At 44.5% G+C, this 26,100-nt stretch overlaps 1 protein-coding gene across 3 annotated transcripts in view; it reads right to left on the bottom strand.

The window, feature by feature from the left end:
- Positions 1 to 24,582, bottom strand: part of RAB27A (RAB27A, member RAS oncogene family) — a 74,932-nt gene extending 50,350 nt beyond the window's left edge. Inside the window, exons 1-2 of one of the 3 annotated variants that reach the window (XM_080667617.1) lie at positions 24,398 to 24,582; positions 7,332 to 7,449 (exon numbers count right to left, since the gene is read on the bottom strand). The gene's annotated coding sequence lies outside the window, so the exon portion shown is untranslated. The remainder of the gene's footprint in view (positions 1 to 7,331; positions 7,450 to 24,397) is intronic. The other 2 variants (XM_080667618.1, XM_080667619.1) reach the window with 2 other exon arrangements.
- Between the last annotated feature and the right edge of the window lie 1,518 nt (positions 24,583 to 26,100).

The following is a 26,100-nucleotide window of genomic DNA, read 5'->3' as shown; positions in this document are numbered from 1 at the left end:
GTAGGCCAGCTGTCACTCAACTGCTAATTGTGTCTACCATCTGGCTTTCTTTAACAACCTCTTCCTTCCTCTGGTTCCCTCTGTTCCCCGCTGATTTCATTCAGGAGTGACTCAAAAAGTATCCTGGAGCTCCACTGATAGCTGCTCTTTTTTTTGGTAAATTAAATTATATTTGCATTCAATTCAGCAGTATTTAATAAGCAACTTTTACCTGCCCAGCACTGTGCTAGCAACTATGAATGGCAGTCACTCCCCTCACAAATTGGTAATTGGGATGAGGAGACAAAATGAGCTCCTTGTCAACAAAGGACAAGTAAGTCAAGAAAATAAGGGAGAAAAATGTCTGGTATATCACACAGACTACCCAGCACAGGACATCCAAAGTAAAATAGAGGGCCCTGGCCAGAGAGCTCAATTTGTTAGAGCATCGTCCTTATACGCCAAGGTTATGGGTTTGATCCTGGTCAGGGCACATAGAAGAATCAACCAATGAATGCATCAATAAGTGGAACAACAAATCTCTCTCTCTCTCTTCCCCCCCCCCCCTTTCTCTCTCTCTCTTTCCCCCTTTCCTGATTTTTTTTTAAGTGAAGTGGACTAGAGGTCAGAAAACCTTCACTCTGCTTCTTACTTCCTAGCTGTGTGGGCCAGTCACCTCACCTCTTCCAGCCTGTTTACTCCAAATGGCAATATTCCAATTAAAGATTATTGGAATTAAAGGATACATTGGGTGAATGCATTTTATAAACTGTAAGCTGCTGCAGGGTACATGTAAGATGGTGGTTTTATAAAACAAGAAGACCCTCGGCAGTCAGAAAGAGGGAACTATCTGACCAAGGCTTCAAGCAGGAACCAGGGCCTGAGCTGAGCACCTTCAAAGTCAGGAAGGGTTTAGCTGGATGGGGAGGGAGAGGAAAGAGAGCATGTTTGGTGCAAGAGCATGTTTTCACTTCAATGTGACAAGTATTGAGAGCCCTGTTAACTACCTCACATGCTACAAGTGTCAGAAAGATGTCACTCTTCCCCTCAGAGAGCCACAAGAGAAATGCACAACTATAAATCACCCCTTGAGGAATGATTCTGAGGCGATGTGGCAAGCTGAAGAGGGCTAGAAGACAACCATCAGTGTGCGGCGTCCTAGTCCCAGCTCTGCTACCATGTGTGTGTGAGCTTCATGGCTCACCACCTCCTCCTGGCCTTTTCTCCTCAAATAGGAAATAAGAGGTTTAAACTTAATGGTCTCTTCCCTATACAAACACGCTATGCTGTATGATTCTAGGTTCAAAGTCCAAACTTTAGCCACGAGAAATTTAAATGGGGTCATGGTGGCAGCTGTCCCCTCTTACTCCTTAAAGCCTAGATAAGGGCAACAGCAGTGAAAATGAAACAAAGGAACCTGTGAGGCATTAATTTTCAAATAATATAATGCATTGATGCACTGGGGAGAAGATGAAGTAAAAAAAAAAAAAAGACGCCGAAAGAAATGCCTGAAAACCATCCCCATTCCCTATGGTCCCACATTTATCTCTGTCCTTGGGAGTGAAAGGTCCAAAAAGAAGACTATCACTGTGCAAACCATGGAAGAGGGGACACGCAAGACCCAGGGTCACAGCAGGATGTTCTTGGCCAAAGTAAATTACACAGGACGTGATGGGCAGTCCCTGCCGTTCCAATGAAATGTCATTTGCAAACCTCATTCCTCTGTGGTAAGATATTTTATCTGGCAATAAGGAAGGGGGAAATGTCAGCAAAGACAATTGGATGTCACTTTGGCTCCAAAGCATTCTCTCCACGGGGAAGCCTTTATTAAGGCATCTACTCATTCAAAACTTAGCCCTTGCCCATCATTATACACCTCCCAGCTGGCTACATGTTAATGAAAACACATACTGCCCAGGAGTAATATCATCTTCCTTCAGCCTCTATCTCAGTCTCTCTCACTTGGCTAGAAATAGCTACCATTTTACCACTGATGTTAAGAAATGACATGCCAAAATGCCTGTGGGTTTTCAGAGGAGAATTAGCTTAACTAAGCCACATCCCTCCATGTTCTTACTCTCATTTAAAACACCACTGCTATATGTGTGTGTGTCTCCTGATGCATGCCAGCAAGAGTGTCTCCAGGAAATTGCTTCCCAACCTTCTTCATGCTATTTGTCTGACAAACTGGGGCAAATGCTCATGACTGAGGGCAACAGATCTGGGGCTCTAGCAATGCCAGACCCTGTCCATCCACCCCAAGAGAAGAGGGGTTCAATAAGTGACTCAACACAACTTCAGGGCATAGGCACACCACAGAGGCTCTGCTCTAGGTAGATAGTGTGAAATTCCTGGGATACGGGTATATGAATGTCCAGTAATACAAGATAATGCCAAATTGTTGTCCAATATACTTGCTTTATGCTCCCAACTTCACATCTTCAACAACATTTGGTGTTTGTTGTCAGACTTCTCAAAATGGTAACATATTTTGATCTAAATTAGCATTTCTCTGATTGTTAATGTGGTTGAGCATCTGTTTTTAATTTGTTGGCCATTCAGGTTCTGTTTATGGAAAAGCACATTGATATTCTTTCCCTGTTTTTCTATTGGGTTGTCTTGTCTTAAGGACATGCAGGAGGGAGTTCATCCTACATTCCTGATGCTAGTCCTTTGTCAGTTATAGATGCAAATATCTTCTTCCTGTTTGTGGTTTGCCTTCTCACTTTTTTAATGGCTCAGTCTTCAAGTAGTCTAATCTAGCTATCTTTTCTTTGATAGTTGTTTCTGATAATATCCTGTCGAAGAAATCCTTCCTTACCTACTGGTAAGGAGATAAAAATATTCTTCTACATCATTTCCTAAAGGTTCTGCCTTTTACATTTAAGTCTTTGGTCCATTGGTAATTTATTAAGGCATATGGAGGGATTCACTTTCATTGTTTTTCCCTGAATGATACCTAACTGTCATAGTACCATTAATTGAAAAAAAATTCAACATATATGGTCAGATCTGTTTTAGGGTTCTCTCTTCTGTCCCTTTGGTCATTTTCACTACCCCTGGGCCAATGTCACAAGGCCTTAATTACCAGGATTTTACAATACGACTTTATGTCTGGGAGGACTAGTCCCCTCCACTGTACTATGGACATTCTTGACCTTTCACACTTCCATCTAAGTTCCACATAAATTTAATCTATAGATGAAATTGAGAACACTGACATATTCATGATATTGACCCTACCTATCTATGTCCATGTATTTATGTCTTTTAAATGCCTTTAAAACTGTTATCAACAAATAAATTCTCTTCATGAAGATCTTACACATCTTTAGACTTGTTGATACTTTATATTTGTGTCACTATTGTGAGTAATATCATACATATCTTCTATTTATTACTCAGCCATACTAATGCTAATGCTTTGTTAGCTAAAGTATTACATTTTGTTTATCCTTTCTACTCTCTATACCTTTTATTTTTGTTTCCTGTCTTACTGTGCTAGTTATGACCAACAAAAGTATTGAATAGACAGTTCACAGGATGATGTGGTAAAGGACTTCACATCATATGTCAAATAAGCATTATCCTTTAAAGGGAATAGACACTATCAACAAAATGGTCATTGATGCCAATCTGATAAAAAGTATAACTGATTTTTGATGGAATTAAGTAAGGGCTTCCAGACATCCAAGTATAGGCCAAGCTTAGAGCCATGAGAAGGGAGCAAGTACTGGCGTGACTGACTGGGAGGATGGGAGAGCATTCATACTTGCAAAGGAATAAGACAGAAAAAGGTTATGATGCATTTCGGGGACATCGGCAGATGGATATGGCTAATGGGTGCATGGGGACAGGAGAGGGTGTATCCAAACAGAGGCTGAAAGATGGGAGTTTGGGACCTAGGCCTGTAAGGACTCCTATATGGCACTAACATGGTTCCATTTCCTCTGGGCAATGGAAAGCCACTGCAGGCTTTTGTGAAGGAGAGGAACACAAGGTTTGTGCCTTAGAATGATGTCTCTGGCAGCCACGTGGAGACTGGGAATACACAGAGGATCAGGAGGCTATGGGGAATGATGGTGAGTGACTTGTGTCAGTGATGGTGAGGATAAAGAGGAAGGGATTAATTCAAGATATATTTAGGAGGAAGAAAAATCAGTATAACTTCTTAACTGACTGGAATAGACGTTAAAGATAACCAAAACTTCTAGCTTGGTAACTGAATGAATAGTATTATCATTAAGTAAGAGGAAAAGATGGTTTGAGATGATCATAACTAACATGTATTAAGTACTTTTCTAAGCCCTTTTAAATACTAATTTAATCCTCACAACAACCCAATGAGCTCTCTAATTTACAGATGAAAAAACAGATGCATAGGAAGGTTAAATAAGTTCTCCAAGGTCATACAGCCAGTAAAAAGCAGAACCAAAATTTGAACCCAGATACACTCTCAACTACATTATACTCTCTGGGACACGTCCAACTAAATGTCTCTCATGTCTGAGGGACATCCAGGGTTGTGTTTAATTGACAATTGGAAAACTGAACTAGGGCACAAAAGAAAAATAAGAGTTAACAATATGGATTTTAGAGTCATCAACATAGTTGATTTCTTGAGGCCAAGGGAGTGATAATAAAGATATTTAGAGTGAAGAGAGAGCCAAACTATCAGGATCAGTAAGAGAGATCTGAAAAGGACACTAGGAAGGAGATTTTTTAAATGATAGTCCATAAGCTGGTCAATCACCACAGCACAGAGGTATGAGCTTGAAACAGTCTGGACTTTCTCCTTCTCGTGAAACAGGGGATCCATTCAATATTGCTGAATGATGAATCTAGCATTCATACCCAAAAGGATCCCTGCATAAACTACAACAAAGAGAAGAAACACCTAATAAAGCATGGAATGGGGAAAACAAACAAAAAATCGATGCTGTCAGCTCCTGGATGATTTGTATCTGTGTTTGTGCAAAGTGGCTCCTGTCTCCAGAGGCAGCAACAATGCAAACTCCTCTCTCAAGCAGCACCCTCATCTCATTCATTACCTCCCTACCCTCCAATCCCCACAAACCCAGCCTCTGCGCAGCCAGAGGGCGGGACCTTACCAGGACACAGCCACACCAGAAAAGTAGAGAAAACAGGAAGCTGCCCCATTGAAAAGACAGCACAGAAGAATGATGGCTTCTGCAAAAATCAGCTTTTGCTTTCAATGGGCATGTTACATGACTTATCAGCTATCACATATGCTATAGCCTGAGCTCTAGCTCTAAATCAACCAAGTGCAGAGGGAAGAAGAAGGAAATAATAATAGCAAAAGATGGGCAGATATCTGAGGAAGCTTTAATCCTAACGAGGGGAAACAGAAACCGAGGGAAGTGGTGAGCATTTCCTCGTTGAGCTCTCAGGTACTGACTGTCTAAGGAGGGCAGAGGCTGAAACAGCAGCAGAGGCGGCCCTGGGCTCTGAGACCTGCTTACTTGCGCAGGTCCTGGTTGCCATGGTGCCATTGGCTAGCTGGCAGCATTCTCTTCTGCCACAGTTTCTGTCTTGTGGGCAGCAGCAGGAAAGAAGAAAAAATGTTTGTATTCTAATGGCTGCTGGGCCACTGAATACTATGTCTTGGAAGAACAAGGAGAAAATGTAAGAGACAGAGAAAACAACCCAGATAAGATTAAACCCCTTTGGAATGTTTTAAGTCCAATCTGGACATTCTATGGGTGAACCTCCCTCGTGAATAAACATTCCTCCCTAAAGCTTTTTTTTGGGGGTGGGGGTACCTGTAATCCAAGAATCTTGACAGAGAATGTCAGCTTTTTATCAAGGCTATTTCCCACAGTGATTTCTGAATAGATGAAAAGCATGAACATGCGGCAAAGAAAACAAAGCGAGGTATTGGTCAGCACACCACAGTGGAAGTCAGGACACTGCCTTTGCTCTGACACTAACCAGCCAAATGACATTAGCACTTCCAAATCTCAGTTTCTTTATCTGTGAAATGGGGAGGTTTTACTAGATGAATGTAAGGATCCTCCACTCTCCTAGCCTATGCTGAGGATACTCAGGAGTAAGAGAGTCCTTCCAGGTACCTCTCAAAGGGCATTAGACTGCTCATGTGCCAGGACTCTGATTGTGCCCAGGGACACCTGACTGTGAAAGTGACCACAACTCAATGGAAAAGACAAGTAAACACATACACAGGACACAGGAAGTTACACACATCTATTTGATTAAACCAACATTAGTGGGCAGAGGCCATGTCTCATTCATCTTCACACACTCAACATCCAGCACAGTCTAGACACTTGGCTAACAAATGGTTATTGAATGCACTTGCAAGCACATCTTTAAAACATAAGATTATGAAATCTGTTCAACTATGAGTTGAACTGTGTTGCCCCAAAATTCATAGGTTGAAGTCCTAACTCCTAGTACTTCAGAATGTGACCTTACTTGAACATAGGGCCTTTAGGGAGATAGTCAAGCCGGTGGACCCTAATCCAATATGACTAGTGCTCTTAGAAGAAGAAATCTGGACACAGACATGTATAATCGCAAGATGACAGGAAGGGACTCGGGGAGAAGATGGTTATCAACAAGCCAAGGAGAAAGGCCTCAGAAGGCGCCAGCCCTGCCGACACCTTGCTCTCAGACTCCTGGCCTCCAGAACTGAGACGATAAATGTCTGTTGTTGAAGCCACCCAGTTTGTAGAACTTTGTTTTGGCAGCCCTAGCAAACAAGTGGTACAAATCCAAAAGTAATGAAATGTGCTTCAAAGTCATCACCCAGATCTTTCATTACCGCATACTAATTACCCCCCAAAATCTATGGGCTTTTCCTTACATAACCACAATGCTATTACCAAACCTAACAAGATTAAGGCAAATTTAATTCATAGGAAAGATACACCTTATAAAATACAACCTACACCAAAACACATACTTAACATAAAAGCTATTGACAATATTAAAAACAAAATACCAATAAGTTTAAATTTTTGTGAATAAAATCCTCAGAGGATGAACAAGACTCGGAGAACAATTCAATTCCTTAGTCAGCTCTCCTAATCAACATACTATCTGAGAATAAAAACCTGTTACTTTATTAAAGTACAGAAAAGAAAGGAGACATGCAGTCAGTATTCATACCCACTCTCTGGTCATTGAAAATGCACTTTTCTCAAACTAAACTCAAGAAATTCAGCAGACATCTTAAAGTCTTTGCTTTAAAAAAAATACTAATATGTGCAGTGGTAGTCTATGTTAAATTGCACACATTTTAAGTGCCTGAAAATGACATGGCAGAACTCAAAGACTTAAAAAATATATATATAAATGTAAAACCATACCTTGACAAAGTATAAATCCTCAGTTGTTTTTCTAAGACTTTAGAGACTGGAGTTTCCAACACTTCAACAATTAGACAACTTCCAATCACATGTCCTCTTCAAAAAGCTTACTTTTTGTCTAATACAAAGAGAAATGTTAAAGTCAGAATTGCCTGCTTACAAAACTTTTTCAAAAGAGTCTTTTGAAAAGCAGTTTGCTCCATCAACTTTCAAAATCAGGCATCTCTGTAAAAACCACAATCCAGCTAATTAGTCTCAGCTGTTCGTCATATGGTCTGCAGACAAGTCAAGTGATTTTACCCTTTCAAGCTTACTAAAACCTGATTTGACTGGCCTCTCCGACAGAAGACGGCTTCTTGTGTTAAAGACTAGTCTGTGCTTAAACTCATTCTCCTCCCCCAATCAAAAAAGTTGAACATTTTTTTTCTTGAGAAAACATCTTTAAAAGTATCTTGTTCTCAAGCCCCTCCAAGGAATATAGGAGATACATGGAAGTGGTGGAGGGAATGGGGTTAAGATGACTTACTAGAACTCTCGCTTCTGGCCTCCAGACCCATAAGTAAAACTATCTGCTGGGAGGTCCACCCAGATATCTTTCTGGCATCCCAAATTCAACTTACCTCCTTTGCTCTTCTCTCAGGCCCTGTTTCAGACCCACTTCTCTCTGTGTGTTGAGTAACACAATCCCAAAAAGCACCCAGCCAGAAATCGGATGGTCCTCATTGACTCCTCCTGTTCTTCCCCACCCACTTCCGATTGGCCACCACATTGAAGGGATCGTTCCTTCTCTCGCCTTTATTCCAAGCTTTTATTTCCCATCTGCTGGCTACAATTAACCATTTGTTTGGTTTTCTGGCCCTCATCCTGGCCCCACCACTGGCATCCTCCGCATCGCACCCAAAGTGATCTTTCCAGAAGACAAACAGGGGCCCATCACTGTCCTCTGTAAAACCTGCCAATGGCCCCCAGGACCTCCACAATGGAATCCCTACTCCTTAGGCTTCTGCCTTCAGTGTTTCTTACTACTCCCTGCCTCCTGCCTCCAGCCACCAGAACTATTTGTAATTCTCTAAACCAGTGGTTTTCAAAATGTGAAATCAGCATCACCCGCATCACCTGGGAAACTGTGTAAAATGCACATTTTGGGGCCCAGCTCAGGCCTACTGAATCAGAAACCCTGAGGATGGGGCAGCCGTCTGTGTTTTAACGAGCCAGCCAGGTGATTCTGATACAGGCTGAACTGAGCCTCTGCCCTGGATCCACCAAGCTCTGTTCCCAGGAGACTTATCCTTTGGCTCCTCCTTCTAGGGAGCAATGCTGAGTTAGATACCTCTTCTCCATACTTTTTCCTTAAACTGGTCAACCCTGTATAACTGTCAGACTTACTCCTGGTTGGTTGGTGAATATCAGGAATTGTGTCTTAATTGATGCACTCATTCCACAATCATTTATTGAATACTAACTTGTCACTGAGATAGATGCTGGACATAAAACTAGGGACTGTATCCTTTGCCACTAGAAGCCACCCTGACTTTAGCAGCTCAAAGTGTCACTGAAGACTCTACCCATCCAATTTACAAAAACCCATCACCAACTGAAAGAACTGTGGGAAACTAAAGACGTGAACGTAACCAGTCTGACATCTCTGATGGTAACAGAATTTTTGGTTCACATCTGATGCCAACTCAGATGTATAGATTCAGATGTATAAAGGGGGAAAGGTGCATTTTCATGAAAACTTATGTACTATTCTTTATTATCTCACAGCAACCTTCGACTTTGGAGAATAATTTAGTAAAGGAATGTAGCAAGATTTTTATTTTTAAAAAAATATATTTTGATGGATTTCAGACAGGAAGGGAGAGGGGAGATCGAAACATCAATGATGAGAGAGAATTATTGATTGGCTGCCTCCTGCATGCCCCTCAGTGGGGATCAAGCCCATAACCCGGGCATGTGCCCTGACCAGGAATCAAACCTTCTGATTCATGGGTCGACACTCAACCACTAAGACACACTGGTGTGGCTATAGCAAGGTTTTTAAATCTCAGATTAAAATTCATCAGAGTTAGCTTAGTCTAATTACAGAAGTTGAATAAAGTTTCATATTAGCACTTCTCAGCTTTCATCTTGCATAGGACTCTCCTAGGGATTTTGTTAAAATCCTAATTACGATTCAATAGGAATCTGCATGTCTGACAAGCACTCAGGTGATGCCCAGGTAATACTAATGCACCCAGTCCTAGAACTATACTTTGAGTAGCAGGTAAAATATAGACAACCCATTTCCATAGAACTATCAGTCTATCCAGCAGAGCAACAAAACCTTTTTTTGACCCCTCTGCACGGAAAGCTTTCTAAAATGTCTTTCAGACTTCAGGATAAAGGTGACATCCAAAACATACACACATTTAGTTCGGCTACCTTCCCACACCTCACTAATCCTATCTAATAAAAGAGTAATATGCAAATTAACCATCACTCCGCTACACCCACCAGCCATGCCCACCAGCCAATCAGGAGCAAATATGCAAATAAACCCAACCAAGATGGCTACAGCCACAGAGAGCAGGAGGGAGGCTTGGGTTTCCCCAGCAATGGAAGAAGCCAAGCTTTCTGCACACCCTGGCCGGCCCAGGCCTCCACTCCAGGCTACAAAGTTTCAATTGTAGAAGATAAATAAGCCCCAGATACCAGGGCCTCCACTTGGGTCGCCAGGGGGCATGGCCGGCCTGCAAACCACCACAGGCCCTTCGCCCAGGCTGCCCCACGCCCCAAGGGAACCCCCACCCTTCAGGGCAAACCAGCTGGCCCCCACCCATGCACCAGGCCTCTATCCTATCTAATAAATGAGTAATATGCAGATTGACCATCACTCCAGCACACAAGATGGCTGCCCCCATGTGGTCAAAGATCCTGCCCCCATGTGGACACAAGATGGCCACCACAAGATGGCCAGCAAGGGAGGGCAGTTGGGAGGGACCAGGCCTGCAAGGGAGGGCAGTTGTGGGCAATCAGGCCAGCAGGGGAGGGCAGTTAGGAGGGACCAGGCCTGCAAGGGAGGGCAGTTGGGGGTGATCAAGCCTGCAGGGGAGGGCAGTTAGGGGTGACCAAGCCGGCAGAGGAGGGAAGTTGGGGGCGACCAGGCCTGCAGGGAAAGGCAGTTGGGAGGGACCCAGGCCTGCAGGGGAGAGCAGTTGGGGGGGACCAGGCCTGCAGGGGAGGGCAGTTAGGGGTGATCAGGCCTGCAGGGGAGGGCAGTTGGGGGTACCCAGGCCTGCAGGAGAGAGCAGTTGGGGGGGACCAGGCTTGCAGGGGAGGGCAGTTAGGGGTGACCAGGCCTGCAGGGGAGGGCACTTAGGGGAAAACAGGCTGTCAGGGGAGCAGTTAGGCATCAATCAGGCTGGCAGGGGAGTGGTTAGGGGGTGATCAGGCTGGCAGGCAGAACCAGTTAGGGGCAATCAGGAAGGCAGGAAGGCAGGCAGGCAAGCAGTTGGGAGCCAGCAGTCCTGGATTGTAAGAGGGATGTCCGACTGCCCAGTGGGATCAGGCCTAAATGGGCAGTCGGACATCCCTTGATGGGTCCCAGATTGGAGAGGGTGCAGGCTGGGCTGAGGGACACACCCCTCTCCCCCATGCACAAATTTTGTGCACCGGGCCTCTAGTATAACAATAAGGGAATTGTATTTAGACATAAACTCACAAGGACAAAGTGAGTGGAAATAACAGCATTAAAATATTGGAAGCTAGAAAGTAGATGGACATGAGGTAACAGATTAGCAGACCAGGAAAGGTGACTCATCTGCCAGGAGGGAAGGCCAAGAAGGAACTCATCACTGAATCTCCAGAAAGGCTCAGGCCTTTGGAACCTGAACATCCCTGGAGGTGGGGGGAGGGTAAAGTTACTGCTGAAAGTGGTGGAAGTCTGCTTAGATCCCAGCCTTGTGATTCCTCCAGCTCTGGCAGAAGTCGAAGGTTTATTCTCTGGAGAGAGTAAAACTCTGAGGGTCAAACTCTTGGAGGCTCTCAGAGGCATACCAACTTCAGTGGAGACAGAGGGAGGCAGTGAGAAGTTATATAATAAATATTGAGACACCCCCCCCACCACCACCACCCACCCACACAATGACTTCCAGAATGCAGGCATTCTCCACCAACCATGTTCAAACAATCTTCTCTGGACAATCTGCCCAACCCAGGAGGCAAGGCCTAAAGATAAAAGGAGCCCACAACATATCGATCTAACTAAAACCATAATGTGCTGTGGGATGAAGGAGGGGATGGGAATGGTACACAAGTGAAATAGAGGTAGGTAGAGAACCAAGCTAAAATTCTCTTCTTCCATAGTAAAGTGTCAATAGGTAATGCCTAAAACTGAAAATAATCAACCAAAGAATGTCATTTAGGACAGAGGCTTCAACTACCAGCAAGAGTCAACTAACAGTAAGAATTGAAAACGGATGACTCTGGGGAGCAGGAAATGAGCCAGGGGAGGGGACTCTGATGGTTTTTGGCAACAGGCTTTGTAGATCTATGTCCATGTGTAATCTTGATAAAAAATTTTAAATTAATACAAAAGAAAATGAATGCCCATACTTCAATATTTTTTTCTCAGCTGATTCGGGACATCACAATAAACATCACTAACTTGCTGTGCTCAGGGTCTAGGAAGGACTCACACTGAAGCAGGATGTTGACGTCCAGGCTCTGGAAATAGGCTGTTTGGCTTTGAATCTCAGCTATGCCACTCACTGACTGTGTGACCTTCAGCAAGTTACTTAACCTGTCTATGCCTCAGTTTCCTTATCTGTGGAGTGGATAATAACAGAATTATTTTGTAATAATTTAGTATTTAATTAAATGTAATAATCTAATACTATAAAGTACTTAGTGTTTGGCACATAGTAAATGTTCAATAACAGTTGTTATTGTTGAGGTATGTTTGCCCCTATAATAAATGCCTCCTGACCTCTGTACTGATTGTGTTTTTTATTAGTTTATTTCATTTTCCCTGGCCACACCTTTCTGGAATCACCCACTCCCCCTTCCAATGTGCAATATCTTTTTTTTTAAATATATTTTTATTGATTTCAGAGAGGAAGGGAGAGACAGAAACATCAATGATGAGAGAGAATCATCCATCTCTCCTGCCTTCTGCATGCTCCTACTAGGGATCGAGCCTGTGACCTCCTGGTTCATAGGTCAACACTCTGCCACTGAGCAACACTGGCCAGGCCAATGTGCAGTTTCTAATTGACAAGACATCTGGAAAACAAATGACCAAGCTTACTAGAACTGTGTATAAAGTGTATAAAATGGAGGATAATGGGCACCAAGAAATGTGAGGCTGATTGGCAAGTTTCAATATAGGAACCATCTGTCTGACTGTGTAGAACCCATTGGGTTTGCTTCCTAACTGTCAACTGTGGGTCAGCAGCTGGTGACCCTCAGTGTAACCAACCATCCCAGTTTACCCAGGACGAGCTGATGGAGTTTCAGCCCTGGAAGTCCTGAGTCCCTGGAAACCCCAGCACTGGGCAAGTCCCTTCATTCTTTTGAGCCTGTTTCATCATCTATAAAATGAAGGCTAATATCTACTTTGAAAGTCTGTTGAGGATTAAATGAGAGGATGTTGTATATTACCTGACACATAGTAAGCTCTAAATAAATGGTAGCTCTCGCTACTATCCTGTTATTATCAACTCTAATATCAGTGGCAAACAAATTATTATTAAAAACCTAACCTGTACCTTGGTTATTTTCTTACTGGCAAGCTGAAATGTTTGCTCTTGTGCATTTCCTTCCACTCTTGTCCTACACAATTTGTTCAGGAACCAAGACATATTAAAGGGCTTTAATATTTCAACATTTCTGACTTCTGCACTGGGCAAAGGCCAGGTGTCCACCATCTTTTGATACACATTATCTCTTCCACACAACGTAAGTCTTAAGGAGTATTTATGTCAGTAGCTGCTTCTAAACTTCCAGGCAGAAATCAGCATGCCACCTCACAAAGAAGGACATCAGGCATCATACCTGAAATTCGTTTTTTTAAAGTTGCATCATACTTTTTCCCTTCATAATGGCACCAAATCGCTGTCTCTTAATGGACTGACAACTCACTAAATATGTCAATTCTATCCCTAAAAAATAAAGGCTCTTATCAAACAAATGAAACACCATTTCTGACCTCAAAAGCTGAAGTAACTCAGTACTCATAGATCTGAATTAAAGTCTAGAGCAGCCGTGAGCAAACTACGGCCCGCAGGCCGGATCCGGCTGTTCTATCCGGTTCTCTTGCTCTCCCCTCGGCTCCTTTACTTTGAATTTATATTAGTTCACACAAACACTCCATCCATGCTTTTGTTCCAGCCCTCCGGTCCAGTTTAAGAACCCATTGTGGCCCTCGAGTCAAAAAGTTTGCCCACCCCTGGTCTAGAGAAAAACACTCACATCCGTGCACCCCACAACACAAGGGTGAGGCTGCCATAAGGAAAGTTGCACAATTAGGGGTAGATACCGAAAGCAACACAAGTTACTCAAAGCCAAGACATGGGCTGGGAACCCTCCAGAAGGCAGCAGAGAGAATACGAACAGCCAGGCACGAGAGAGACGTCTCCCTATGAGCTCCAAGCTCCCTCCTCCCGTGCTCATGTTCCCTCTGCCAACGTTCCCACCCAGGGCCCAAGGCCTGGGAGTGTGAAACACTAGAGAACCACAGGCCCTCAGAGAAGCTTTGAGGGGCATCTGGTCCAATCACTGGGTAAGGATGAACGGATCCTGGACAGGATTTCTCCAAGTCTGGTCTGATGCCTCTGGCAGCAGGGTCACCTGGGGACCTGATGGAAATCCAAAGTCCTGAGTTCCACCCAAACCTCTGTATTGAGAGGGACCTTCGGGCATTTGCATTTATAACAAGCGTCTGAGGGGACTCCTGGTTGTGCATAATAAGGTTTGAGAGCAGCTGCTCCAGGGAGAAAACATGCAATGATAGCTGCAGATAACCTGCAGGGAAGTCCCCGTTGAACCACTGCCAGTCTCAGATTCCAAATCTGTAAAAGAGGAATAATCACACCTCCACAGCAGGCTGGTGATGAGAGTGAAAGGAGAACAAGTAAGAGCCTCCAGCAGGTGTTCAATAGTGTTAACCCATCCCCTCTCCTCACACAGCAGGTGTTCAATAGTGTTAACCCATCCCCTCTCTTCTTGAGTGCATGGCATTCTAAGGAAGGTTTAGAACTATTGTCCCTGTTTTGAATAAATGTCACCAGGGAAAGCAGATGGCTGGCTTAAGTTAAAGCCTCGACTTTAATGAGTCACCAATGAAAAGGCCGAGGCCAGCAGCTCTAACCAATGGTTGGCTTGTAAAATGTCTGGTGGACAGTGGTTCTCAGGCCTCACTGTGTGTCGGAATCGCCTGGACAGCTTTAAACCAGACCGGGCCCCATCTCCAGAGTTTCAGACTCGGTAGGTCTGGGGTGGGGCTGCGGATCTGCATTTCTAACAAGCTCCCCGAGAGTGCTGACAGTGTTGGGCCCAGAACCACACTCTGATCATCGCTCTACAGCCCAGGATCTAAAATCTAACGGATCTGACACTTGGTAACAAAACAAGAAAACTATGCTGTATGCATTTCCTGTTTGACACCAGACGGGTTAGTTACATGTAAATAAAGAGAAAAGTAATAAACCAACAGTTGCCGAGGCTGTGCTGCCTCTGTTCCAGAGAATCTTTCTTACTGTGTTTCTTTTTAATTTTTATTTTTCAATTGAAATTTTCTTTTTCTTTTTTTTAAATATATTTTACTGATTTTTTACAAAGAGGAAGGGAGAGGGATAGAAAGTTAGAAACATCAATGAGCGAGAAACATTGATCAGCTGCCTCCTGCACACCTCCCACTGGGGATGTGTCCACAACCAAGGTACATGCCCTTGACCTTTCAGTCCACAGGCCGACACTCTATCCACTGAGCCAAGCCGGTTAGGGCTGAAATTTTACTTTTCAATATTATTCTGTACTAGTTTCGGGTGTAAGGCATAGTGTTTAGACAATCATGTACGTACAGAGTGGACTCCCTGATATTTCAAGTACCCAGTTGGTTCTATAAATAGTTATGATATTATTGACTAGATCCCCTCTGCTGTAATTTACATCTCTGTGACTATTCTGTAACTACCAATTTGTACTTCTTGGTCCCTTCGCCTTTTTCACCCAGTCCCCCACTAACCTCCCCATCAGTCTGTTCTCTGTATCTCTGACTCCGTTTCTATTTTGTTCTTTAGATGCCACAAGGAAGTGACTCATATGGTGTTTGTCTTTCTCTGTCTGACTTATGTCACTTAGCATTCTTACTGTTTCTTGAAAAGCACAGAGAGAAGACTGGGAGAGGTGAGTGCCATCTGCCTGCCCACTAGTGAGTGGCCCTGTGTGAGGACCACGATCTCCGAGCCTCAGTTTACTCACTGGGAACAGAGGTGGGCTTGGTCACAGGCTCCTAAACCTGGCTGTGCACTATCAATCACGACAGCAGCATTTAAAATAAAACATGGGTTCCCCAGACCTAACGCTAAATCTAAAAAATTAGAACCTCCGAAAGAGAGACTGAAAATGTGTTGCTTTTTGTGGGTCTGTTTTAAATAAAATCTCCCTGTGTGATTTTCCTGGGCAGCCAGTTTTGAGAACCTATTACCACGGTGATCTTTCAGGCCTCTTCCAGTGTTAAAGCTCTCTGATCTTTTTGATTTCTAAGTCCCCGTGCCCCGAGTCTGTGCTTACCAAATAACCTCCTTTTATATTTGCTTCCCATGGAGTTTTTACTGCAGGAAGTAAGTACATTAGTTCTCAAAGCAAAGGAACTAGTCTGCTTAACAGTTCCTTTTCTCATGTATCAATAAACTGGCATTCTAGTTTCAGTATAAAAAATAAAAGCCCAATGTGTAAGACAAATGAGAAATTACATAGGATGAGGGGGGTCACGGAGGCCAGCAGGGCTCAAATCACAGACCCTTACAGACCATGGTTAGAACATGTGGATATTATACCAACTGCAGTGGGAAGCAACTGAGGAATTTGAAACAGCAGAAGGATATGATCTGATTTATATTTTTAAAAGAGCACTGGCTTTGTGTGAGGAATGGGCTGGGGGAGGAGTGCATGACGGAGGCAAGAATGGCACCAGAAAAGCAGCAAGACAGGCAAGAAATGCTGGCCTTTAACTGGTATCTGGCACATAACCAGAGTGGGCACCAAGATATTCCTGGTGATATCATAACCCACTTGTTTCCCTTCCTGTGATAAGACACTGGTTGTTGGTAATGTTCCATCTGAAAGTCACTTCCTTTGAACAGCAAAGCAACACAATTTTGGACTGCCCACCTTACAACTGGTAACAATCAAGAAGTATTAGCATAAGGATATAGAAATAGCACGTGGGGAATGCGGAGACGTGTTTTCTAAAACCTTCTCTGCCATCAGTTAGCCATACGACCTTGGGCACAGCTCTGAACCTCTGAGGGGGAGGGGAGTCTGCACTGTGAGGTTTCTGAGGTGCCTACTGGCCCTTAAATTGTGTGATGCTGTAAGAGTAATAAGTGAGGTTTCCTAACCTAAGTGGCAAAATGAGCTGGTGACTCAGGGTAGAGGTTTTCATCATTGACTTTTAATTTCCCAGAGCGGCTCTGGTCAAGCAGGAAATGGGTGTTAATAAAGAAACCGTGCAGTCTTACTATTTCCATGGGAAACTCTGGTGGCGGGGGCACCTCTGGCCAGCGGGAACTTTGGGAGGTAGACACGCCTGGTCATCTGAGAGCTCATCGCCTGAGGTGCTGAGGGTACAGGTCTCTGAGGCATTTAGGCACCAAACCTTCAGTCACATTGTGCTCCATGGCCTTCTGGCAGGCCCCCCGCCTTTGCTGAATCACAGTGCAGCCTGGCTCTTACTTCCTATGGACAGGCTGACCACAGGGTCCACTCCTCTCCAACAGCCAACCTGACTCCTCCTCAAGGACCTCACTCCACGTGGTCCCTGAGGGCAGTGGTTCCCAGTCCTGGGCCCTACGCCACATGTAACGACTTAGACTTGGGGTGAGGGAGAGATTAAACGGACAACAGTGGTGCAGTTAGGCTTAGTGACTTCACCTGACGGGGGGAATTTGCAAGCGGGAAGCTGCAGGCCAGAGAGGCTTTCTCAGCCTCCGCACCACTGACACCTTGGGCAGGATAACCCTTTGGCATGAGGGGCTGGCCTGTGCACTGTAGGATGCTCAGCAGCATGCCTGGCCTCTACCCACTAGATGCCAGTAGTAACACGTTTTATTTTTGACAATCAAAAATGTCTGCAGACCACCTAGCGCACAAAGCCACTCTTTCAACTCAGGGAAGCAATTAAAAAAAAAATGTCTGCAGACGTTGCCCAACGGTCCCTAGGGATGAGGGGGTCAAAATCAGCCCCGATGCAGAAGCACTGGTGCAATATCACATAGTTCATTATCGGCAATATTGGAGACTACAAACCAGACTACCAGCTACCAGGTATGCCGGTTCCTCTACAGTCAAGCAGGAGCTCCGGAACTCAGAGTGAGTCACTCCCTGAGCAAACACCACAGCCCACTTCCCAGCCCTCTGCGCCGAAGCAGAGCAGGGGCAATGGGGAGCTGGCCTGGCCCCGAGGACAGAAGCCCCGCCAGGTACAGCCAGCAGCCTGTTGGGCCGCATTTGGTCTCCAGTATCTGACCTTACCTTTCCAAGGGCTGCTGAACCCTTTTACTCATTCTAGGGGTCACCCCTTGCAGTGGTGAGATGCTTTATGAAAAAAATCGCATATTGCAAGAAACAAAGAAGTCCCAACCATGACTATGGATTATATTTTAAAATTCTTAGGTATCTCAAAGGAACATTTAAATCATGACCTATTTCTATATGTGTCCTTTTTCCCACGTTAGGGGTAGTACAACAATAAAAATACCTCACTGTCACCTTTAGTTTGCTGATTGAGGCCCTGTGTATGCTTTTAATGATATAAATACACAGGAGATACATAACCAGCCAAGCTAGATAAGACTGGATCAGCTGCCCAGGTGGTGAGATCAGGGCAAGATAGATCAACTGCAGTTAATAAGAACAAACAGATGTTTTAGTCTCTTGGCAACCAGTTTTATTATTATGCTTTGATCTGGCAGCTGGTAAGGCTTTATATGAATTAATCAACAAAGCTATGAAAAAACAAAATTAGTGGCCCTGGAATATGGTATTCTAGTGGCGGTCAGAGAACTCATGTTCATTTTCAGGGCAACTTTCCTAAATAGATACAAATGGCCTTATAATAATAATAAAAATAACCCATCTCTAAAGGGCAAGTCACATATACCTATCTACCTACATTGGTCCTTACCACATATCTGCCATATTTTTCCTACCAAAATACTGAGGGATGAGGAGTTTCATAGGAGTGGGCCACGCAGAGCAAGCAGGCTTTCAATAAGACCATACTTGGCTATTGTGGAATTACTCTCAGTCCACCTTAATCAAAGCACCCTACAATAAAAATTCAAAAGGGACAAAAATATTAACAGGCCCTTAAAAGGAATAAAAACACATAGGAGGAAATACAATCAAGTGGTGGCCCTCAAGAAAAAGTCAAGGGTGTCTCATGACAATGGCTTTGATTGCAACATATTGGATCTGGGGACTGGGGGGAGAGCATGATATTGGAGTAATCACGCAGGGGTGGGTCAACAGGAAAACATAAGCAATTTATACCGGATCTCGTAAGGGAAGACACTGTGCAGCAGACCAGCCACTGGACCTAGAGTCCCAGTTCTGGTTCTGCCACTAACTGTGTGATCTTACAGATTGACTTCATGTCTCTGGATGTGAATTTCCTTACTACAAAAATCTAGAGCAAAACTAAATCTCCTCCAAATTCTTTCTCCTTCCAATACTTTTGAGTTTACGAGTCCTCTCTGTCCTTACATTGGACACATGTGAAGTCACCAAAATGAGCTCAGTCACTATCTGGACATTACCGTGATCCCTGCATTTCCTGTGCATAAACATGGGTTGACCTGACTAGGGTGACCAGATTAAATACAAGACACAGTTAAATTTGCATTTCATAAAAGCAAATACTTTTAAAATACAAGTATGTCCCAAATATGGCATGGGACATACTTACAGTAATAAAGTATTCATTGTTTATCCAAAATGCAAATTTTTTTTTTTTTTTTTGCTAAATCTTGCACCCTACCTCTGACCCCACATGAAAAGTTCAATTTTAAAAATTGATTCCATACATGTGGGTGGTTCTAAGAGTCGCTGAGGCACTCAGTGCGAGACCTTCTCAAGAATAGCATGTATAGACACACACACACACACACACACACCAGGAAAAGAGGAATAACTTTCAACACTCCTCTTGAGTAAACGAGGCAGTAAATACAATGAGTGTTAGGCCTCAATGATACAAGACAAAGAGTGTGGTGTGCCCCCCTGTACTGCAGAGCAGACAGGAGGCCAAAACAAGCTGGATGCTCCCTGCTCCACACATCTCACCCTATGGACGTAAAGTTAATTACACACCCCTTATCTCTTCCTCCAACTCAGAGCTCATGTCTGCTCCCAAGGCAATCAGCTTAAGGGAAACCAGATCATAAACTCAAGCTTCCTGACCAAGAGGCAGAGGAACAAATATGACCCAGGCAGAAAGAGCACCAGGCTTAAAAAGGGAAGGCAGTGAAAGGGAAAAATTACCCTCTTCAGAAGGCAATCTTGTTTTAACAACGGCAAGACAATCTTGCTTCTTAGGGGCTCACGCTTTTTTTTAAAATTTCAGCTTTATTGAGGTATAGTTGACATGTGAAATTATAATTTATTTTTAAAAAGTAAAAATAAAATTGTAAGTTACTTAAAGCGTACATCGTGGGGGATTTGATGTACATGTACAATGTGAACGGATTCCCTCCGTCTAGTTAAATAGGCGCTCACACTTTAAACATGCAAGCCCTGTTTTGTTTTTCAGGAGATATCAAACCTATCATAATTTATTAGGGAAAATATATATATCACACATATGTAAAAATAATGCTTTTTCACACTGCAGTGAAGATATAAATAGGGCACATTCTATGATAGGTTTAAATAACAATGGAAGGCAGATTCAATTTTAAAGATAACGTAAAGATTAATTACCATACACTGTAAGCCAATTAACTCAATTCTTTCTGGGAAAGAGCAGCAGGAAAGCCCGCTCAGCTGCAGCCAGTACTGCTCCATCAGCAGTAGCAGGATGAGCTGGACTAAAACAAGGTGCTTGGAGCTATTGGCTAAGAAAAATTAAATGTGTGGTCTACATTCGGCAAGGGTTCATTGAACACTCCTTTTGTCTAAGATACTTGCAGTATAAGCCTCAAAAATGAGCTGAAGTCATGCCTGGCCTCCAGGATCTTACAATGTGTCACAGAAATAAGGACATACACATAAACAGTTGACAGTCTAAAGTAGTCATTTAATTAAGTGTCAGGTGCCTCGTTAGCAGATCAGTCTCATAATTAAATATCAAAATGAGTTTCCAAGTAGGCAATTTCAGGTGGATGCCAGAGAAAGATTAATTCAGTGCAGTACAAAGCATTCATCAAGAAATGAATTTCCATTTTCTTGAATTTCCAAGGAATTTCTTTCTCCCCCTAGACAAGCATAAGAGATGGAATCACTGGAGGAGCACTGAATGCCTGACCCAAGTTCTCTGGGCTCCAGAGAAGAGGGCTCTCCATGGCCACTGTGGAAAGAACAGAGCCCTCATCTTTCTACTTATTTGACCTTCCCTTTCCGAGGAGGGTAAAGCATTCTTGGGGACAACAGGAGGATAGAAGAGGAGAGAGATGTTAGTGTAGCTATGGACATTGCTTCTCTTAGATAAAATAAGAATAGCAAAGCGATAACCATTTCTTATTCTCCCATTCTCTTTTCAATCATTCAATACATTTTTGAGTGCTTACTATGTGCCAGAAACCATTCTAAATGCTATGCATACCATAGTGAAGAAGAGAAATTCCTGACATTCATGGAGCTTGTAATCTACCAGTGGGAGACAAATATTGAGAGAGAAAGAGAGAGAGAGACAGAGAGAGAGAGAGAACAGTATTAGAGATTCTAAAGAAAACTAAGGTAAGATAAGGGAGCAGAAAATGTTGGGAACGGTGAGGAATGCTATTTTAAATGGGATGGTTCAAGAAGGACGCTATACAGAAATGACTTTTGACCTGAATGAAATGAGTGAGAAGACCATGCAGACATTTGAAGGAAGAGCATTCTAAGCAAAAGAAACTTCAAGTGCAAAGCTCCTGAGGTGTGCCTGGCTAAAGCAGAGTAAGCAAAGGAGAGAGAACTAGAAAATGAAGCCCTAGCTGCTTTGGCTCAGTAGATAGAGCATTGGCCTGCAGTCTGAAGGGTCCTGGTTTTGATTCCAGACAAGGGCACATGCCCAGGTTGTGGGCTCGATCCCCAGTAGGGGGCATGCAGGAGGCAGCCAATCAATGATTCTCTCTCATCATTGGTGTTTCTATCTCTCTCTCCCTCTCCCTTCCTCTCTGAAATCAACAAAAATATATTAAAGAAAGTGAGGTCTCATACCATATAAGTGGCATGTAGGCCATGATGAGACTTTGTTTTTCTTCTGAGATAAAAGGCTACTGGAGAGTCTGAGCAGAGGTGTGAGTGACTTTAGCTGCTCTGCTGAGAACAGACTGTAAAGCGGTGAGGGTGGCAGCAGGGTGGCTCTGTAGGAGGCTTTTGTAGTGATCCAAGAACTTGATAGTGGCATTGGAAGTGGTGAGAAATGGTGATTATCCTAGAAATACTCTCAAAAGTAGAACCAATGAGATTTGCTGAAGGATTAGATATGGAAATGAGAGAACGAAGAGAACCAGGGATGACTCCTGGGTGTTTAGCCTCAGCATCTGGAAGAATGAAGTTGCCACTAACTGAGATGGGGAAACTAAGGGAAAAGCATGTTTGGGATGGGAAAATCAAGAGTCTGGTTCCTACAGACTGTTGCCCACTCCAAAACCCTTACATCTGTTACAAAACCAAAGCAGTAGAAATTGAGAATCTAAATTTCATGTGGAAATTCAAGGGATGCAGAATAGCCAGAATAATCTTGAAAAAAATACAAAGTGGGAAGGCTCACACTTCTCAATTTCAAAGCTACTACAATGCTACAGTAATCAAGACAGTATGGTACTGGAATAGGGATAGACATATAGGTCAATGGAACAGAATTTAAAGGTCAGAAATATACTCTCACATTTACAGTCAATTGATTTTCAACAGAGGTGCCAAGACCATTCAAAGGGGGAAAATAGTCTTTTCAACAAATGGTGCCAGAAAACTGGATTTCAACATGCAAAAGGATGAAGTTGGACCTCCACCTCATATCATATACAAAAATTAATTTTAAATGAGTTAAAGATTGAAATGTAAGAGCTAAAACTATAAAACTCTTAGAAGAAAACATAGACATAAGTCTTCATGACTTTAGATTTGGCAATGCTTTCTTAGATTTGACACCAAAAGCACAAGCAACAAAAGAAAAAAATAAATGAATTATACTTTATTAAAATTCAAAATCAAGGCAGGCCATGGCAATTAGGAAAGGGAGGAAAGGAAGAAAGTGGGAATGAAAAGCAACATAAAATAGGTTGTTTGGCTCAGTGGATAGAGTGTTGGCCTGTGGACTGAACGGTCCCGGGTTTGATTCTGGTCAAGGGCATGTACCTCGGTTGTAGGCTCCCAGCCCTGGTGGGGGGCATGCGGGAGGCAACCAATCAATGTGTCTCTCTCACATCAGTGTTTCTCTCTGTCTCTCCCTCTCCCTTCCACTCTCTCTAAAAATCAATGGAAAAAATATCCTCGGGTGAGGATTAAAAAATAATAATAATACAGAAAAGAATGATCCTCAGTCAAGCTCTTTCAGCATTAATATTAACCTTTATTCATTTCCAACCATCTAAAGAAACCCTATTTTCCAGACTGTGTCCCACCCCCCAAGCAAGTTTTTAAGAAAAGAAAAGAAAGGAACAGGAACAGTGAAGCACCAACAAATTAAATCAGCAATAATTACAGAAAACTTATAGGCAAACACTACTCGCCCCTCCCAACATCTGATTGACGCCCCTCCCAACATCTGATTGACGCCCCTCCCAACATCTGATTGAGGAGCCAGCCATAAAGGGAGAAGCCATCCAGTAGGGAAAAAACAGCTGTTAGCCCACAGAGGTCAGGAGAGACACTGCGGCAGAAGATTCTGAGGCCATGTGGCCCAGGTAGCCAGTAGGAACCAGAGGCTGGGAATGCAAAGTCAAGAGCTCACAAGATTTCCTTCACTTCAGGCCTGACTTTGCTTAACTGTGATCTACTGGACAGAGACAAGTCTTTGGCAATAGTTGGAGACCTGTCATCACATCAGTACTACCGCCAGCCAATACCTGAGAGCTTTCTGTCTGACTGACAGGAGAAAGGGGAACCCTCTCCCACCTGCCAGTTTGCCATCCAGACCCTGACCAACAAAGGTGTTGTAAAGACGTTCAATAATTCAACCGAAAACAGCAAAAGGGCGCAAAGAACTAGAGGTCAGTGCAGGAGGCCTGGGACCTTCCTTCTCTCCTCCCAGTGAAGTTCCTCCCCCACGAATGGGGACCCTCGCGCCTGGATGCCACCCGGAGTTGACCTCAGCCCCCCATCCCAACCTAGGACTAGTCTGCATCAGCACCTCGTGCCCAAGCAGGGCGTCATCCCGGCCAGTTGTCATCGTGTGGTCTGTGCGATGGCCATCCAGGGCCTGGGTGCAGCAAAGCAACTTTTCTGGCAGGCTCAGTCACCCAGAGGCCAGGGGAGAAGAAGCCGCAACCTCCAGCCCTGCCCAGCCCAGCCCAGCCCGGCCCAGCCCAGGCCCAGGACCAGACCCGCTCCTGGCCGCTACCCCGCTCAGCCCTCTGGGAGACGCGGAACGCGGCCGCGCTGGTGGCGCTGGTGGCCAGGACGCGCTTCCCGACTTATGGCACCGCTCGCCTCACCTGGCTCAGCCCACTGTCCCCACGCTGCTCGGCCTCTGTGCGCGCAGCAGCCACCCGTGGCAGGCCTTTTTTGGGTCCTTGGCGGGTATTTTCCGTCTGGCCCCACATCACTTCCCGTAAAGGAGAGCGAGGTGGGGGCGGGACCTCCTCTCCACCCTCCACCTCCCGCTTCCTCCTGTCACCTCGGGGAGCACCCCCGCCCGACTCCGTGCGGGTGCTGGGCGGACACCGCCTTGCGCTGCTTGCAGACCCGCCGCACCTGCTGAGCCTCGGAAAGGTCCGATCGCCTCCTTTGGCTCAAGCCAGGTCTCCACTGCCCTTTCCTGGAAGGCGCGAAACAGCGCGCGTGGTGGGGTGGGGTGAGAAGGGGAGGCGAGGTTCGTTTTGAACATTGGGTGACATTTACAAACTGCTCCAGGATCAATGCGCTGCGACATATGGTTAATGACTCTCGCCAAATCTCCTCCTCCAAAAGCCATTTTCTAAAGGTGTTTTCTAGGGCATCAGATCGGTGTCTCCACTTGTAGCAAGAATTGCTGAGAGTTGCAAAGTCAGCCCACCCGGGTTCCTAAAGCCCCGGGGATCCCTGGGGTCCCCCGCACCCGGAGTCCGGCTCTGCCATTGTCCATCCCGCCCCGCCAGCTCCTCATTCAGGTCGGCCTGGGCACGGCCTTCCTAGCACGAGGGAAATCTTAGGACCTTGGGAGAGCGGAGGGGATGGTAAATGTATTTCTGAGAGGAATTGACAAACAGGATCTCTGGCCGTACAGTCTAATTAGGATTATAAAATCACTCAACATTACATTTCTAAGAGTGATAGAGGAATTCATTAAAAAAAAAAAAAAAAGATACAGTAAGGAGAAATCTGCGAGCCTGTGCTGCCCCCTAGGGTTTGCGTGGGCCTACTTGAACCTGCTGCTGGGAAATCGGTTCAGGTTTCCAGGTTTCCAGGTTTCCAGGTTTCCAGGTTCCCACTGAGAGACGGCCAGATTTCTCCTCCAGTGGGCTGGGGGTCAGCAGTGGCCTTGGGCCTGCCCCCGTGGGCTCTCAGGCAAAGCACTTCCGAACCAAGTAATTTCACTTCCAAACAGAGCAAAATGAGTGGAAGCCCTGGTCCAACTTCTCTTGTCATCTGTTCTGTCTCACTGATCTAGCTCTACCTGCACCACAAATTCCAGCTGTCCCAGACCCACCTGCCCAACCCCATCATCCTACCAGTCTGTACCTACTCACAGTCTACATCACAGTACAATTAGCTTCTCAGATATATGTCCAATTTACAAAATCACATATAGAATAACCATATGAAATGGCCAGGAATTGAAGATATATTCAATCTAATATATCCAGGCAAATATAACATAGTGACCTCAGAACTAGGGATAACAGATTTCACACAAGGTGATGGTTTCAAGCGATGTTCCCCAACTGAGAGAAGGGCCATCAGACTGTTGTTGGTTGAGGGTAAGACAGGAAAAGTAGCCCCCGGCTGATGTGTAGAGAAACAGCCCTGGGAGTCACTGATCAGCTAAAATCTGGGGATGGGAGGTGGAGGGGCAATGCAGCAACTGTTAATGGCTGATATGATGATATGAGACTGGGAGAGCCCCGACTTCAGTACTCCCCACTTGTGCCTGCTGTTATCAGGAGTTTACCAGGTAGATCAGAAAATAGACAGTGGCCTATGGCCCATATTCAGCCAA

Source organism: Plecotus auritus (genome assembly GCF_963455305.1).
Source record: "Plecotus auritus genome assembly, chromosome: 1".
Taxonomy (NCBI): Eukaryota; Metazoa; Chordata; class Mammalia; order Chiroptera; family Vespertilionidae; genus Plecotus; species Plecotus auritus.
This window is presented reverse-complemented; position numbering and strand designations above follow the sequence as displayed.